The 16,565-nt window shown below is 44.5% G+C and overlaps 1 protein-coding gene across 2 annotated transcripts in view; it reads right to left on the reverse strand.

The window, feature by feature from the left end:
• The window catches only part of Brinp2 (BMP/retinoic acid inducible neural specific 2), a 102,806-nt gene extending 88,963 nt beyond the window's left edge, over positions 1–13,843 (reverse strand). The window contains exon 1 of one of the 2 annotated variants that reach the window (XM_052200953.1): positions 13,551–13,843. The gene's annotated coding sequence lies outside the window, so the exon portion shown is untranslated. Of the gene's footprint in view, positions 1–13,054 lie in introns of both variants that reach the window. The other variant, XM_052200952.1, reaches the window with a different exon arrangement.
• Between the last annotated feature and the right edge of the window lie 2,722 nt (positions 13,844–16,565).

Below are 16,565 nucleotides of genomic sequence, written 5' to 3' on the forward strand. Positions count from 1 at the left end.
GTGTAGGTTGTGCTGGGTTTTACAACTTAGTTGGTTCTTCAGTTTCACACTCCTTATCCCCCCCAATTTTACCCTGTATCTCTAGATAGGAAAGAAAGAGGATAGAGGGGAGAGAGAGAGATAAAGATCCCTGAATCTAATTTCTTTCTTCATGCTTTTCTTCTTTGAGCATGACTATTAATAAACCCCAATCAATGCTCCCTCGCCCACCAACCACTAACCATGTCCATCTTGACTCTAGCATTTATATAACCTCTGAAAAGCTCCCAGAATTCCAAATGGCACACAGTCACAGAAACTACCTTCAGCTGGCAAAACCACTTCTCTGCTAGAGCACGAGGCAATTCATAGTCAACTGCTGAGGAGAGTCAGAGCAGCCCCATGTCTCCACCCCGGGCATTGAAATGAAAACATATCCTTATCACTACAGATCTGCATTCTGATTAGTAGTGTCTGAACCTCATCCCTCAGTGACTAAGGTCTTTCCTACAAGTGAAGGAAAACCCATTAAGCATCTAGTTTTTGCTATGGAGACACAAGGAGTTAGCTGTGTCAGCTCTTGCATCCTAGTTTTCTTCTGGTGGGGATTATGTAGATAGGCATTATCTTTAATGATTGTGGACTGGAGAAGGACGCTGTTAAGTGATTCTATGTAAGTTCTTATACAATGCTTTTGAATTTTGCTAGGAGGGCCGTTATCCAGGCAACTGTCTGTTCTGCACATTCTGAGGGGCCTGCAATCCTTCTGAAAAGGGAAAACCATGGGTCTTTCACTTAGGTTAAAAATCTGTGAATTTCTCTTTTGAAATGCTTCAGTGTTAATTGGGAGACAGCACATTAAATCATTATTAGTCATTAATACTTCAGCACAAATGACTTGATCAAGTTACTGAGATGTGTGAAGGGACCTTAGTGAAGCTGTCGCCTTGATGGAGGTGCTAGGGAGTTGCCAAGAAGGACAGTCTCCAGGGCTACAGGGGCTGAGAGAGATGCTGGCTGTCCAGAACAAAGGAGCATGGCTCAGCCAGGCAGAGAAGAGACCGGAACTAATCAGCTTAGTTCTGGACAGGATTGCTTCTACAAATGTAGCCAGTCTTTCCCACTCCTCTACACCCGTGTGCACACGCACACGCACACTCACACGTGTGCCAGGCCATGCCTTCTGAACTTGCTGGAAGTATACTTCATGTAAGGCTTTTAGGAAAGGCCAGGCATCTCTAGGCAAGAACCTTCCTGGCTTCAGAGGTGAGGGGGGTGCTCATAACACTGGCTTTTGCCTCTAGGGGTCTCCAGAGCCCAGAGGCTTCAGGAGGACGCTGGCCCTAACTGTGATTTCTGAGTCTTAAATCCCAGAGGGCAAAGATTGAGGAAGAGGCACAGTGGAAACCTCTGGGGACCTATCACCCACAGGACCGCTGCTCATCACCTGCGCCTATTCCTTGTCTGACAACATATTTCTAATATGCTAAGTGGCCAGATACAGTAAAGGGGAGGCGAAAATTAACTGCCCCTGCTGTAGTTATCTACTGCCCAGGCATTTCTTTTCCTCAGGGGATTACAAGGACTTCTCTGGGGCCTCGACCCCACACTATTCCAGTAACTCAACTGCAATCTGTGCTCCAGTCTGGCCACCTCCAGCTCAGGATGCTGTGCCCTGCATGAAGCTCCCAAGTGAGGAGCGGAGGTGGATACCTTCAAACCATTGCTGCTACTGGACCTGGACCCTGATGAACAAGCTACCCGTGAACTAGACGATCAGGAAGAGCTAAGCAAGCAGATCTGCAGCACGGGTCTGGGAGGATAAGCACAATTTGTGAAGGCTAAGAGGTGAGGTAAAATCTCACAGCCGAAGCACCTTGGTGTCCAGTAGGAAACTATGAGATAGGTTAGTAAATATTATTTCCATCCAATGTAGAAGATTTAGGGATTAGTGACCAAAGTCAGACTCTCTAATTCTTTTTTTTTTTTCCCGAGACAGGGTTTCTCTGTGTAGCCCTGGCTGTCCTGGAACTCACTCTGTAGCCCAGGCTAGCCTTGAACTCAGAAATCCGCCTGCCTCTGTATCCCACCAATGCCAGACTTGGTGGGGATACCTTTAGTCTCAGCACTTGGGGAGACCGAGACTTGGGTGGATCTCTTTGAGATGCAGCCTGTTCTACATAACAAATTCCAGGCCATGACAGCCAGAAGACACACCAAGACCCTGTCTAAAAGAAAACAAACAAACAAAAAGACCCTTTCTAAAAGCAAACAAACCATTATTCCCCAATTGCCGAGCTCTCAGATCAGTAGCAAGCAATCTTACTCAATTCTTCTCATTTTATTGAGTACAGTGAGGGGCACTTTCTTCATGTGGGGGGTGTGGAGTGGTGGAATTGAAGGAGATTGCACATGTAAGCCTAGTCGGTGTCTGGTACAGTTCCTGGCATACAGCAGGTGTTTATTCATAGACATTGAATTTCATGCATTTCCAATCATTGAGAAAAAGAGAGCAGTAATTTTTCTTAGTCTCATTGAATGTCACAGATGTGTCTGTGTTGGCAAAGGTCTTACATTTTATGATCAATTTTAATATATCACCTATTTTTTATTTTTTAAAGGCAAGTCTTGCTTTTGGAAAGATCTACATGCTTTTCAGTGTGTTTTGAGGAGCCTTTACTGCTCCAACGAGGAGGTGCCTTGGACAGAACTCTTGGCTGAAGAGAGACATGTGAGATGACCGAGCTTCAGGTACCTAGGTCTGCTCCAAGGAGAGCCTTCCATATGCATTGGTTGGGTGTGTTAGAATTCTAGGTGAAGATTTATTAATGAGAGCCCTCTGCTTTCTTAAAAGGTTAAAAATCCTGTGTAGTTCAGGAAACCTTCCTCAAAGCCTAAGGATACTCAGCTCTAATTTTGCTTTGAAAGCCTTAACTCTTTCGAAAGCAAACAAACAAAAGCAACACACCTGTGTTCAGAAAGGGCCCTTGAAATAGTCAGCATGCACTAGGTAAACGGGCCGTGTAAAGCTTTGCACTAGAGACTCTTTGGGGCTCTGTCTGCGTTTGTGTTTTGGGTTGTTTTGCCTGCTTTTATACTCCCAGTGTTCACATTTGGGTCGTCTTTTGCCATCTATCAGCCCTGGTGGCCTGCTCTGAGGAATCCCTTCAGAGTTAACAATGCTTCTGTCCTACTTAAGAAACATCAGTCAGATATTTGAACGGCTCTCTTACCTTGACCACAGAGCTACCGTTCCCTCAGGACAACTCAGGACAAGGATGCATTGCAAAGTCTAATGTTTAAGCAAAGGGCTTTTGCCTCTGATAGATCTAGGGTCAACTGTGAACTCATCCAAGCTGGGAAGCCTTAAATGGGTTATTTAGTCTCTGGGAACTTCTATTTCCTTATTTGTAAACAGAAAATGCCCCACTTTAGGAGGTTTTATCCCAGGATCCGAGGAGAAAGTACCTGGAAAGCATTATAGGACTTGGCAGTTGGTAATGGTTCTTAGGAAATACCTGCTTCATCTTCCCCAGCAGTGGGAGTCAATGGTGGTACCCAGTCTCATTGGCTATATCTGAGTCCCAGCTTTGACCTCTATGGAAGTCAACATCTTGCAAGTGTTCATCTGTGGAGACACTGAAACAGCAGCTACCATTTTCTGAAGGCCCATTTTGAGGCAAGTGCTTCCTGGATATTTCCCAATCATTGTCTCTAATCCCCAGGAGCTGTTATCATTTCCATGTTTTAGGTGGAGGTACCAGAACTCATGGATGTTCAATAATCTAGCTGATGTTGCAAAGCTGGTTAGTAACCAAGACAGGACTGGAGCTGCTCTGACTAGGAACTTGATCTTTCCTTTCCTGATGGCTCAGAGCCTCCCAGGGGTGTAAGTCAGAAACTCTTATGCAGTAATCAGAACCTGAGGTTAGGTCCTTTGAACTTACATTCCTCTGTTTTAGTCTATAAAATAAGTATGGCACTCCCTTCATGAGGTAAGAATGAAAATTAAGTGAGATATTACAATAAAAATGAGCCCAGTACAAGTTCTACTCATTTCAAGATGTATCTTAAATACTTATGAGCTTGTTCCAGCTTGCTTTTACCTACTCTTCAAATCATTTCTTTAACTTTTTATTATAAAAATATTCACAAGGGACAAACAAATGGATAGATGTATGTGTGGATGTCAGTGGAGACTGACATAATGACCAAGCTGCCACCCAGCAGTTCTGTCAGCATCTCGTAAGCCTTCTGCTCCGCATGCCTCTCCCCAATCAGATTCCCTTTCTCCCTCTGGTCCAGTTCATTTTTCATCGTGTTCCCTTTTGCTCATACCTCTGGGTTGTCTCCAGCCTTGCCGTGCCTGTCACTCCATTGAGCTTCTGAGTGACACTTTGTTCACAGGAGCAAAATAAAATAAAAGTGGTTCAGCAAAGCCATGGTGCATATGCATGCATGCGTGTGTGTGTGTGTGTGTGTGTGTGTGTGTGTGTGTGTGCATGTGTGTTTTCACATGTCATCTCTTTCTATCCTTGCCAAGAGCAGCAAGCTGGATACTTTATGAGATGTCTTGTCACGCAAAAGAACTGCAGGAACAGATAGGCTGGGGGAGGGGACGTTTGAAGGTATCTGGACTAGTCACTATTCCCCTAGATTACGTAGACTGAATGTGATACCCCTTTGACCACATCAGCAGAAGCCTCCACCACCCTAGCTCCCTCCTTAAATGCCCAAACTCATCCTTATCCTCAATCCAGATACATCACTATTTACCTTTCTCAGGAAAAGTCACCTCAAATTAAATATAACCTCCAGTAAAAGTTCTTCCCTGAACACTGCCTTAGTCATGCACCCCTACAATATCTTGGGTTTTTTTTTTCTGTTTCATTATTACTATTAAAAATTGGCTCATTTGATTACTGGCCTGTAAGGTTATTTTTGTGAAGACTATAATAAAGCCCATGGACTCGGGACCTAAACTTTGAGGAATACCAACTCCCCAACAGTTTAGCTATGTGACTTTGGACTAGTTTCACTTCCTTGTCTCACTCTCTGTTAAACATATTTAACATATATTGAATTTACATTTAATATATATTAAATAAATCATTTAATGCATAGTAAATAAATACATTTCTTGATAAATATATTTTATATATTATTATATTAAATATATTTCATGTTTATATATAATATATTTAATATATCATAATTATTAAATATAAAGAATTTAAGCATATTTTTATTTATGGGCATGTATGTACTTGTATTTTTACATGTGTGTCACATGTATGCAGATGCTCATAGTGGCCAGAAGAGGGCATTAGATCCTCTGGAGCTAGAGTTACAAGCAGTTTTGAGCTGCTCAACTAGGGTGCTGGGAACTGAGCTCAGGTCCTCTGTAAGAGCAGCATGCACACTTAACCACTGAGCCATCTCTCCAGCCATAGTTCCTTCATGTCTCTGAAATTCCGATTTATCCATCTTATATAAGATAGAAAGGATGAACTTAGTATATAGGCTTACTGTGGTAAGTAAATGAGAGTTGGCTTCACTTCAGAGCCTGACACATAAATGCTATGAAAATGTCAGCCATTATCAGCAATGACCCTATAGCCCACAGAGCCACATTTCTCCCAGAATGGAAGCACCTAGAAGACAAGGCTTTGCATCTGTTAGCCTCAGCTACATCTCCTGTGCTGGAGGATAGGACTTGCCTTCCAATAATATGCTTTCTGTAGTGAATACCTCCGAAGAACTGTGTCTTAGAATCCCACTGTCAACACCACTGCCCAAGCTATATAAACGAATCATTACATGGTGAATAGAGTGAGAGAGATTTGAGCAAGAAGTGTGGGAGAACAGAAGAGGAGGCAATTAATTCTGTCCCAGAGTCTCAGACAAGTCTACATATAGAGGAGATAATGTTTACAGAGTCTTGAGGCTCAGGAACCCCCAGAAAGCAGAGAGTAGGACAGCAGAGGGCACTGCCAGAAAATGTCACAGACAAGAGCCAGCGTGCTGGGGGCTGCAGTGGGAAGGGGACAAAGGAGGAGAGATGCAAAGAGAGGCTGTTGGACCAGCTCACAAAAGATCTCTGTCAGGCTAAGAGATTTGGATTTCATTCTGATGCTTGTAGGGAGCCACAGGAGAATTGCAACGAGAGGAGAGGCATAATCAAATTTACCATTTTGAAAGATCACTCTGACTGCAAGGAGGAAGCAGACCTGGCTAGCCCTGGAGGCAAGAAACAGGGAGAACAAATGCAAGAAGATCCAGGCAAAAAGGGATGAGTCTGACGAGTCTGACCCCAGAGAGTGGCAGGATGAGTGACCAGGAGTACAAGGCTTCCAAAAGTCACCAGAGGCACACCAGAGGCATGCAGGGTTGCTATCGATTGCAAGGGTGGGGGGAGGGCAGTGTGTGAGAAAGCAAGAGGCCAGTATAATTCACCTGCTCTCTCTCTCTCTCTCTCTCTCTCTCTCTCTCTCTCTCTCTATCTCTCATATGTGTGTATGTGGTGCATACATGTGAGTGTGCAGGTCTGCAGGCCCATGTGTTCACATGCAAAGGCCAGAATGGGATGTCTGGTATCTTCCTACTTTGCTCTCAGCCCTATTGCTGTAAGATAGCTAGGGTCTCTCACGTGAGCAGAAGCTTGTCATTTCAGATAGGTTCCCTGACTGGCGAGTGAACCCTCCAGATCTGCTTGTCCATTCCCCCAATACTGCATTTACAGACACATGCAGCTATTCTGGGTTGTTTTTAGTGTTTTTCACATGGGTGCTAGGGATTTGAACTCAGGTCCTCAAGTCTCCAAATCAAGCTCTCTTACTCAACAAGGTTTTTGTTGTTTGTTTGTTTGTTTGTTGAAGCAGAGTCTTGCTAACCTCTGTTGGCCAGGAGCTCACTGTGTAGAAGAGGTTGGCCTTGAATTTTCACAGACCCTTTTCCTCCCCTTTTCTAGTGCCAGGATTACATATTAAGTCAAACTTCACGTCTTCAGTCCCTGGAGATCTGATTGTGTCATTTGCTGAAGCAGGTATTTGAGGAATGAAATGACTACAAGGTAAGTTTTGGATACCAAAACTGTCTGTGTACAGAACTGGAGATCTTTAGCAGGAAGTGGGCATAACATTTGTTGAGTGTCTTCAATGTACTGAAGCTATAGCTGGTACTCTGCTCTAATGCACATTAAGAACAACATACACCCTCATAATTCATATTTTAAAACTGCAAGCAAGACTGAATAAAGACCACAGAAAGAGAAAGATTAGAAAATATAATCATAAAGGTAATTTGAAGAGAGATCATGGAAAACATAGGAAGGGGATAATAATTGTTCCTCAGGGGTGTTGCATGAATCAAGTGAAATATAGGTTGGGAGAACATTTTGCAAATGATAGAGGGCTAAGCAAATATGAGAGAAGTTCTAGCCATGTCCAAACCTTATCTCAATGATGAACAATGTTAGCATAGTTATAATAAAGGGGTGCTGGTATTTTAACCTGTAATTAACAAATAAAATGTGATCCTTGCATCTTCCCATTTCAATTGATAGTTTGATAAATAATCTTTTGTTTGAAAATACAGTGGTAACTCTTCTGTCTCCCCACCACATTAAAACATGTCTGTTTTGAAAAATGAAAGTCATGGAGGAGGTCATATGGTAGCAGAGAGGGCAGAGGAGGGACTTCGAAGATTAAGCACTATTAGCAGTACAGCCAAGTGTGTCCTCGGTTCTTTGGAGAGAGACCCCAAAGATCACTTAGTTATTTTTACTATTACACCCCCCTAAAAAAAAAAACAGGCTAAACCAAAAGGCCTTTCACCAACTCACTCTGGGCATATGAGCTGAGAGCTATATTGCTTTACAAAAGCTTCCGGTGGGCTGAGTCACAGTTAGCTAGATCCCTCCTCAAATAAATATAGGCCATGTAAGCTATTTGTGTTCCTTGCTTTTAGATTTCAGAAAATCATGCCCAGAGGCTCCCTCTGGGCTGTTCTTGACCTCTCCCTCCCTCTTCTCTTTCTTTTTATGTCACTGGCTCCTTCCTCTCAAGCTCTGCCCTTTCTCCCCATTAACCTGCTACTGCTCTGCAGGGCCTGGCCAGTGCGGTCTAAAAGAAACACAATGTTTGCCACAGATGGAAATCTAACTTCTGGTCCTTATATTAAAATCTAAAAGAAATGAAAAAAAAAACTAACTGGATTTTATTTAACCCAGCATATCTAAAATCAGTGTAAAAATAGTGATATTTTTACATTGCTTTTGTGGTGTGTGTGTGTGTGTGTGTGTGTGTGTAGGTTGTTTTTAGAAACAGAGTTTCTTACATCCTATGCCTCTTGTTCTCTATACACTTGAGGATGACCTTGAACTTCTGGTCCTCCCGCCTCTACCTCCTAAGTATCAGCATTAACAGGTGTGTGTCACCAGGCCTGGTTTATGTGGTGCTAGAGACAAAACCCAGGACTTTGGGCTTGTTAGGCAAGGACTATGTTAATGGAGCCACATACCCATTTTCTTACATGGCTTTTGAAAAAGCAAATCTTTTCAACCCAAGCTGCATTTTACAGTCGCAGCATGCATTTCAAGACCTCCTGAGCTACCTATGGAGTTCTTGGGTAGATTTTTGCACCCAATGGCTCCTCATTTTACCCAATCCAGCACCCCAGGTTTTCAGCATTGCAATTGAGTTTCAGAAAAAATAAATGATGGGACTGGGCCAGCCACTGAAGATGGCAGGTTATGGTGATGGTGTTCTACTTTCCTCTGCATATCAGAGTGATAATTTAAAGAGGATCGATCTGCACCAGTAGGTTAGAGAAGGCTAGCCCACTGCAGCCATCATAATTTAGCTTTCTGACATTTCCTTCCCAAACCGAGCAGGGTTTCCTCCAAAATTATGAACTACACATCACCATCACGTGCCCCAGGGTTCTGGCTCAAGCCCCAACATGGTAGTGTATATTTCTGAAAAGTAAAGAAAAGACGTCCTATTCACAGCTAATGGTCATTAGCATAAGGGTGTAGAAGAAACGATGACCGACCGTAGGACCGACCATAGAGTTAAGGTAGGATCTTCAAGAGAGCGTTAATATCTCTGCAGATGTGGTTTGAGATTGCATTCCTGGGCCAAAATACAAAGAGAGACTGAGCTCCCAGGGGACTTCCTCCAGACCTCAGAGAAGTTAAGGTGTGAACTGTGGCGAGTCACTCTCCTCTCCTGCCCAAGGAGAGCTTTCCTATTACAGCGATGGAGCCATTCACACAGCAGCCTGCATGATGCTTCGAACCAACTGAAGACCAAGATCTCTGAGCAGCTAGTCCTCTCACAGGCTTATGCTGCTCTTTCCCTGAGAGAGGCTGACTCCTAGAATAAATGTGTGTGTGTGTATATGTGTGTGTGTGTGTGTGTGTAGCTAGCTGTAGCCTTCTCCTGTTAGAGAGCAGTATCCCTTAGACTCTCCTTGGTTCTACCCAGGCTGACACCATGCCTCTCCTTTCTTTTCTCTGCTGAACAATCACAGTACCTCGTGGTACAGCTGCGGGCAGTACCACTCCCCACCCCTTCCTGCTTTTTTGTGGTCTCCTCCTTTGTGACTGCAACAGCATATGTTTTATTAAAAGGGAAAGAGAAGAGGAGGCAAGAGGTTATGTACATGGCCATGCTCAAGAATCTTAAGATTGAAAATCTTCAGCTCCATGCTAAATGCCTAAGGGCTTTGGCATTTTGCCGGCTCCAAGTAAAACCCCAAGAGGAACATTTGGGTGGAGAAATAGGAAATGGAGGAAAATCAAAGCTCCCTCTTAAAGGATTCTGATTCTAAAATATGAGAAGTCTTTTCTCGTGTTCTCTTGAAATTTGCCTGCCTTCCCCAACATCCTCATTCAATTTTTTTTGGATCTGAATTTGACAGGCTCTCTGTCCTTGAATGAAGCCTTTCCCACTGTATGTAGATTAGACCCGAGAGTGGATGGAAGGCTAGGGAACAATTTCAATGCCTAATGACAGACATGTCCAGTATTTCAGAGCCCTGTCGGGGTTCTAGATCAACTTCTGCTAGGCCATACATGTTTAACACAATGAACCCAGATACATAGGATTTCCAGGTTTCAGGAGAGGTAGCCCCAAAGACCCATGCAGACCATACTGGTTTCAGCTTCTCCCTGTGCTCCAGTGCGTGACTTGATCAGCTAGAATGCTTATCCCCTCTCTGCCTACCCACGATACTCTAACTCCCATGGCTCAATTCTAATTCTCCCTTGGTGGAATACTGATAGTTCTTATTATTAGTACAGATCAATGACCAATTAATAAGGTCAGCCTTTTGACTTCTCTTGTTTTGTACTTCCATTGAGAACTTACATCATCATTTACTTTTGCCCGGACATAGGCCTGTTTTTCCAAGCAGACTACAAAATCATGAAGACAAAGTTTCCTAAGGATTTTCATTCCTCTCTACCCTGATGTACTGCCAGAGAAGGACCTCCAGATCACATCACAGACTCCTAGCCTTGTAATGTATAAAGCAACCAAGTCAGATCACAAACACTAAGATGAAACTATGCCTTAGAAGAAGCCCATAGGACTGAGGTTAATTAAGAAACAATAAGACCCAGGCCCCATTCTGTGAGTTTTCCTATTATTGAATGTCCCATGTAAGCCAGATCTTCTCCTGGGGTGCTCTGCCCTCCCCTTTTCCAAGAAGAAGACTGAATCATTCAAGCTCTACATCTTAGGGTAACCAAAGACAAAGGAGACTATAAGCCATCTGAGGATTATGTAGAGGACTTCTGTAAATGCTCCCAGCAATTTGGGAAAGAAGCTCTTCAAAATATATGCAAGGACTTATTCTTGAGAGGAAAGAATGTACCTGCAGAAGTAACACCACACTGTGCTTGTTTAAATGCTGGCTAGGAACCTGAACATCAAACACTCCAGCCAGCAGAAAGTGCCCACACATTATCTCCAGGCCCTTCAGATTGCCTCTTGTTTGTGAGTGGAGAGGGATTTTGGAGCACCCTCTCAGAGGGATAGGTCTTAGGTGGTGCTCCCCAGGTACGATCCTGTACCTTGGGGAAGGGAATCAGGAGGAGTTGATGACGCAGGGATGTTCCGTGCCCTCTGGCTTTGCTCAGTAAACAACCTGTCAGTAGGCCAGCTAGGAACACTCAGAAGGGGATCTTGAGATCTAGGAAGAAATGTTCCTCATTCCCAAAACCAGGTCAACACAAGAAGAATAGGGTCCTTCTGTCCTCCCCAGCATTTCTTTCCTCTGTCTTCCTTGTTTCCACACTATAGCACATACCACTCCATTCTGGGAAAGGAAAGGCAACTCCATTTTTTTTGTGGGGAGAAAGAAGTAAGAGACAAGAATGCTTCTGGCTTCCCCATGGCCGCAGACCAGCTGTCAACCCCTTAAAGCCAGCTGTTTTCCAGAAGCAAAGGTTCTGGTCTGACGTTTGCTCTCAAACACGGTATCCCTGCTCAGCATCCTTTCAAATCCCCTTTCCTTACAGAAGCAAAGCATGCGTCTTTTCCCAGAGTGGGTAGCAGCTATGGTACTGGTAAGATGGATCACTGTGGCGGCATTGCTTGGTCATGCTCTCAGTGCCACATAGAAACTCATTCCAGGTGAGAAGGAACTCTAGAGGGCCATGCCCTAAACATAAAACATGCATACAACTGTGCAAAATCAAGAGGGAAAAACACATAGACTCCAGCATCACTTTAGCTGTTGCCTGATGTCATCAGACTGCCCCCCAGGGGATTTAGTAGAATCCTATAGCTGCCTGGTTAATACTGGCATTGCATATCTTCCAAGAGCCTGGACAGGGGGCGAGGAAAGCAAAAGAATCAACATGCACGTGTCTAGAGAAGACCTGGAGAGAAAAACTTGACTCGTGGTGTACATTTAATTCTTCTTATTGGCCTGTGCTAACATATCACTGGCCCTGTTGGATAAGGTCCGGATTTTATTTTATAATTGATATTCTTTTAGCACGTTTGTTCCTACTCAGGGAAACCTGCTCCCAGGACAGGGGAAAGCATACATATGGTTCTTTATAAAAAGGTCTGCTCAATCGCATTACAGTGCATCCAGTTGATTGTTAGTTAATATTTGGCTTAAGTCTATATACCCTGGATAAATATGTACCATGCAGAAAGACAGCTTGGTGAAGAGAGAACGCCTCTGGGCTAGAATGGCAGTGTACAAGTTCATCTTCCTACTGAGAAAGGATACTCCAGGTATCATGGTTTGAGCAGGGGCTAGGCAGAGATGCCTAGTGTTTCTGTGAGCAGCCAGCTTCCTTCATACAGCTGTGAACACACACACACACACACACACACACACACACACACACACACACACGGCTGTGTATGAACAGGGAAAATAATCTGATATATGGTCTCAGCAGACCCTTCCCTTCAGCACAGCAATATTCCCCCTATAGTGTCTTCAGTGCAATACCAGGATTGACTCAATCGATTGGGGTTTCTGCTATACCACCCAAAGGAGACTGTGGGATTCACTCCTAGGAATTATTTTTGTCCTTCATTACATGTACATAGACAAATAAACTGTCCTCTAAAGCATGCTATAGGGCTTTGTGAACATGTGAATACAGCTGTATTGCACAATACAGTACCAGGTCTTTAGGGTCCTCCCAAACACAGTGCATGTCGTGTAGCTCTGTCCAGCATCAGCTAGGCAAGCAAAAGTCCTTGTCATCCTCTGCAATTATGGAGCCTGAATGAATTTTCCAAAGCTAATGGGAGTTGCACTAACTTTAAGGACTCAAACCAGGCAAAAACAATATAGGTCAGGCAGAGTGCCCAAGCCCTGTGACAGACATGCATGCGACACCAGGAGGCAATTCAAGAGTCAGCTCAAACCCAAAGTCCACTCACTGCTCAGCTCCACCTGACAGAAACTAGGGGATGGAATGGGAGTTAGTCCTTTTGCTTGTAATTGCCAGGCACCAGATAAGAGGGTTGAATGAGGACTCACCAAAATTACAAGGTGATACAGAAAGCCCAGGGGATACAGACCCCTGCACGATTACCTTGAATCCTTGTAAGAGCCCTTCTTGCTGTATCAGCTGCTCCCCAAACCACCAAGGACTGCGAGGAGACTCCTAAAAGACGCCGGATTTTTGTGCAACATCTCCAGTGGCAGCCTTCCAAAGTTTTTACTTCATGATTTCTTGTGGCTCTTTCTCCTTTGGGGAAATACGAATGTCTCCCCCTCAGCTTGTGAGAGGGAACGGATGTCTCTTTTCAAATTCTCCTGCTCTGGGCTTTGCTGTCGCTGCCGCCGCTGCCGCCGCCGCCGCCGCTGCCGCCGCGGCGTTTAGACCACTTGCCTGCTGCTTTGCCGCGGAGCAGCGAGCATCCCAGGCACCCACGGCATCTGTGAAGTGGGATCAGCGCTAGGCTGGGTCGCACGCGGCGTGGGAGAGGTAAGGAAAGTGGGAAGCCAACTGAGGAGTCCCCTGTCCCTCGACCGAGATGAAACCCAAGATCTTGCCTTTTTTTCCTCCCAACTCTAAAGAGACTCACCCGCCCTGTCATCCGAAATCTGTGCCTTGTACATGGACAGAAACCGTTCCTCGGGCGTCTGGGCTCCTTCGGCTGCCTGAGGACCTGCTGGTGTCCTCGGAGCGCGCGGCAGGTGCATTCCCCAAGTCCCCTGGAACCCGCCGAGCTCAGCGGAGGCGCTGCGGGTTGAGCCGCGAGCCGCTCGGCAGGCAGGGGGATTCCATCCTAGAGCTGCAGCCCGGCGCGTCCCCACTCCGACTTCACCGTCCGTACCTAGCCAGTGTCACCTGCAGACTCAGACACCAGATGAGTGTCTTAAGATAACAATGCTGCCCCTGCCTGCCTCTCTGGTTCTTTCTTATGCACGTAGGTTGGCAGCCAATAGGACCCTGCGCCATACTCCCCACAGGCGCCCATTGGCTGGGAAGCCTGGCAGGGGGCGGGTTCTGAGGCCTACCGGCAATCTCCTTTGGCTAGCAGGCAGGCTGGGGTACCAGCTCCGTTAACCCTCCCGGCTTTGCAGCTGCGACTTTTTTCCTCCCTGTAAGGATAAGGAAGAACTGGATAAATTCACGGCTGCGTGTGGGGTTGGGAGTGAGGTTGGAGCCTGTCAGAGGCTGAGGGACAAGAAGTAGACTGGGAACTAATTACATTTGCTTTGGTCTTCTGAGTTACAATAATCATTCGTCCCAGCCCATTTTGTTTGCTTGCTTAACCAGAACTCCCAGAGATGGAGACCCATTTGAGCCATTTTCCTTCTAATTTGAGGTTTCATTTAGTTGTTTTGTGCGTTTTAAACCTCCTGAATTACTTAATTAGAAGTGAGCCCCCAAGTGAGAAATAGCACACATGCAGCACACACACAGAGAGAGAGAGAGAGAGAGAGAGAGAGAGAGAGAGAGAGAGAGAGAGAGAGAGAGAGAGAGGGAGAGAGAGGGAGAGAGAGAGAGAGAGGAGATAGAAACAGAGACAGACACAAGGGGGGAGGATTGGGGGGGAAGGAATGGGATGGGGGTGGGTGGGAAGAGGGAGGCAAAAAACCACAGGAGCTCCATGCTAAATGCCAGGCAGAGAATCACTGGGCAACTAAACTGAGACACCTCATGCCTGCCTGCCCCACACCAGTCCTCTAAAGACAAGAGCAAAGAGGAGAACTTGGGGATTCTGGGGAGACCTCTGAAATGGCCTGCGTCCAAAAAGAAAGAGAATTGTTTTGCCTGTGATGTTTTCCTTCTGTGTGTCTCCTTTCACTCCAGTGGCTGTCAGGAAGAGGGACTCGATTTTTAAAGGAAGACTAGAGAAAGGCGAACAGGACAAGCCTTGTTTCTGAGAAGCAGGTGCTGTTTGCTGAGCCTGTGACTCATCGAAAGGGGCGTCTGGGGAGTGGGTGAGGGAGGGAGAAAGGGACGGAAAGAAGAAAACAATGAGGGATAAAGATATTAACTTTAATTGAATGGCTGTGATTAATATATTTTTGATGTTCTAATAAATGTGTGAGGCTGAAATACATCCTACTAACTGGTGGAATACACTAAAGTTTGGAAAGAGCAGTTGCTGAGGAAAGGTCAGAAGAGCTGGAGGTTGAAACTGGTAAGGGGATGTGGAGGGATTCCCCCAGAGTCACATGATGAGGCCATATAGAGAGAATAGGGAGAGAGGGAGACAAGGGTCTCCATTTAGTTTCCTTTAGTTTAGAGCACCGTCGGAGATTGTTTCGTAAAGAATTAGACAAAAGAAGAGGGCAGAGGTTAGATGTATGCAGAGTTGGGATATATCTCGGTTAGGCAAGCAGTGCCCCTTTCCCCAGATGCTCTGAATGAGTGCGAAAGCCTAGAAACTGCTTCTTACCTACAACTCCCCCCCCATTCTCATCATATTTGATATGTATCTTAGTAACCGCCCAAGGAGGACTACTATCAGAATACCCACTCCCAAAGAATGCCGCTTGCGCTTAAACCTTGGAAATATAGAATATTAGGAGGGTATTAGAAGGTGCTCTGCCCCTTATTTCTTCCACTCACTAATATGTCCCACCCTCTAATCTTTGCTGCACACATGCGATCCTTTCTTCTAAATGAATGTAAAAATCAAGGAATGTAAATCACTGCATTTACCCCTTACACCAACAGTGTAGGAATTCTCGTAGCAATGTTTCAGAAGTCCACTTCTGTCTGAAACAGTTATATCATGTAGCAAGACAGTGGTCAGGGCTATCATCATTGAATGACAACTAAATGTGTGAATGTGTGAGATCCTTTGCATACATAATCTCATTTCCCTCTCATGAACTCCATGCAAGTTATGCATTGTTATTATTTATGTATTAGTATTATTGTTGTTTAAATACTGCAAATAAAAACATTTACTGCAAGACACTGTTTTTGCTGTCTGTACTGAATGTACACATATATGCATTTAAGTATTGCTTTACTTGTATGTGCACATTCGTTTGTGCATATGTGTGTGCGCGCACACTGTCAATGAATGGAACGGAATGATAAGAACGGGAAATGACAAAATTTCTCATTTCCAAGATGAGGCTGGAGATTTATCTGAGGAGTTTGGACAATCAAAGGAATGAAGAGCACTGTGTTCCCTGTGAAGAGAAGGGCATAGGAGGAGTGAGAATGGAAAACAGACTCATTTTCATTGGTCTGTACTGTGTGAACACATAGTTTGGGGAGGTAGTGATCAGGGAATGGAATACTTGACAGTGAGCAACCTTTAAATTTCCAAACTACAGAATTTTAGTACCTGGGTACTTGGGTATAGAGTTGACTTATAAAGAAAGCAGCCCAAAGGTATTAAGAGTCACAAAAAGAGGCCACTGACATTCAAATGTAAAACAGTGGACCTCAGGGGAGAAGTCAGGCTTACACCTTTCAAAACTTGGTATTTTTAAATAATATATTGTATTTAAAATAATTTTATAGTAACATTATTTTATATTTAATATACTTAGTAAGTTTATATTTAAATATTATATTTTAAATAATATAAATACTTATATGCATGCTATCTATAGCATGGGATATG

This window comes from Apodemus sylvaticus, chromosome 12 (genome assembly GCF_947179515.1).
Source record: "Apodemus sylvaticus chromosome 12, mApoSyl1.1, whole genome shotgun sequence".
NCBI classification, from domain to species: domain Eukaryota; kingdom Metazoa; phylum Chordata; class Mammalia; order Rodentia; family Muridae; genus Apodemus; species Apodemus sylvaticus.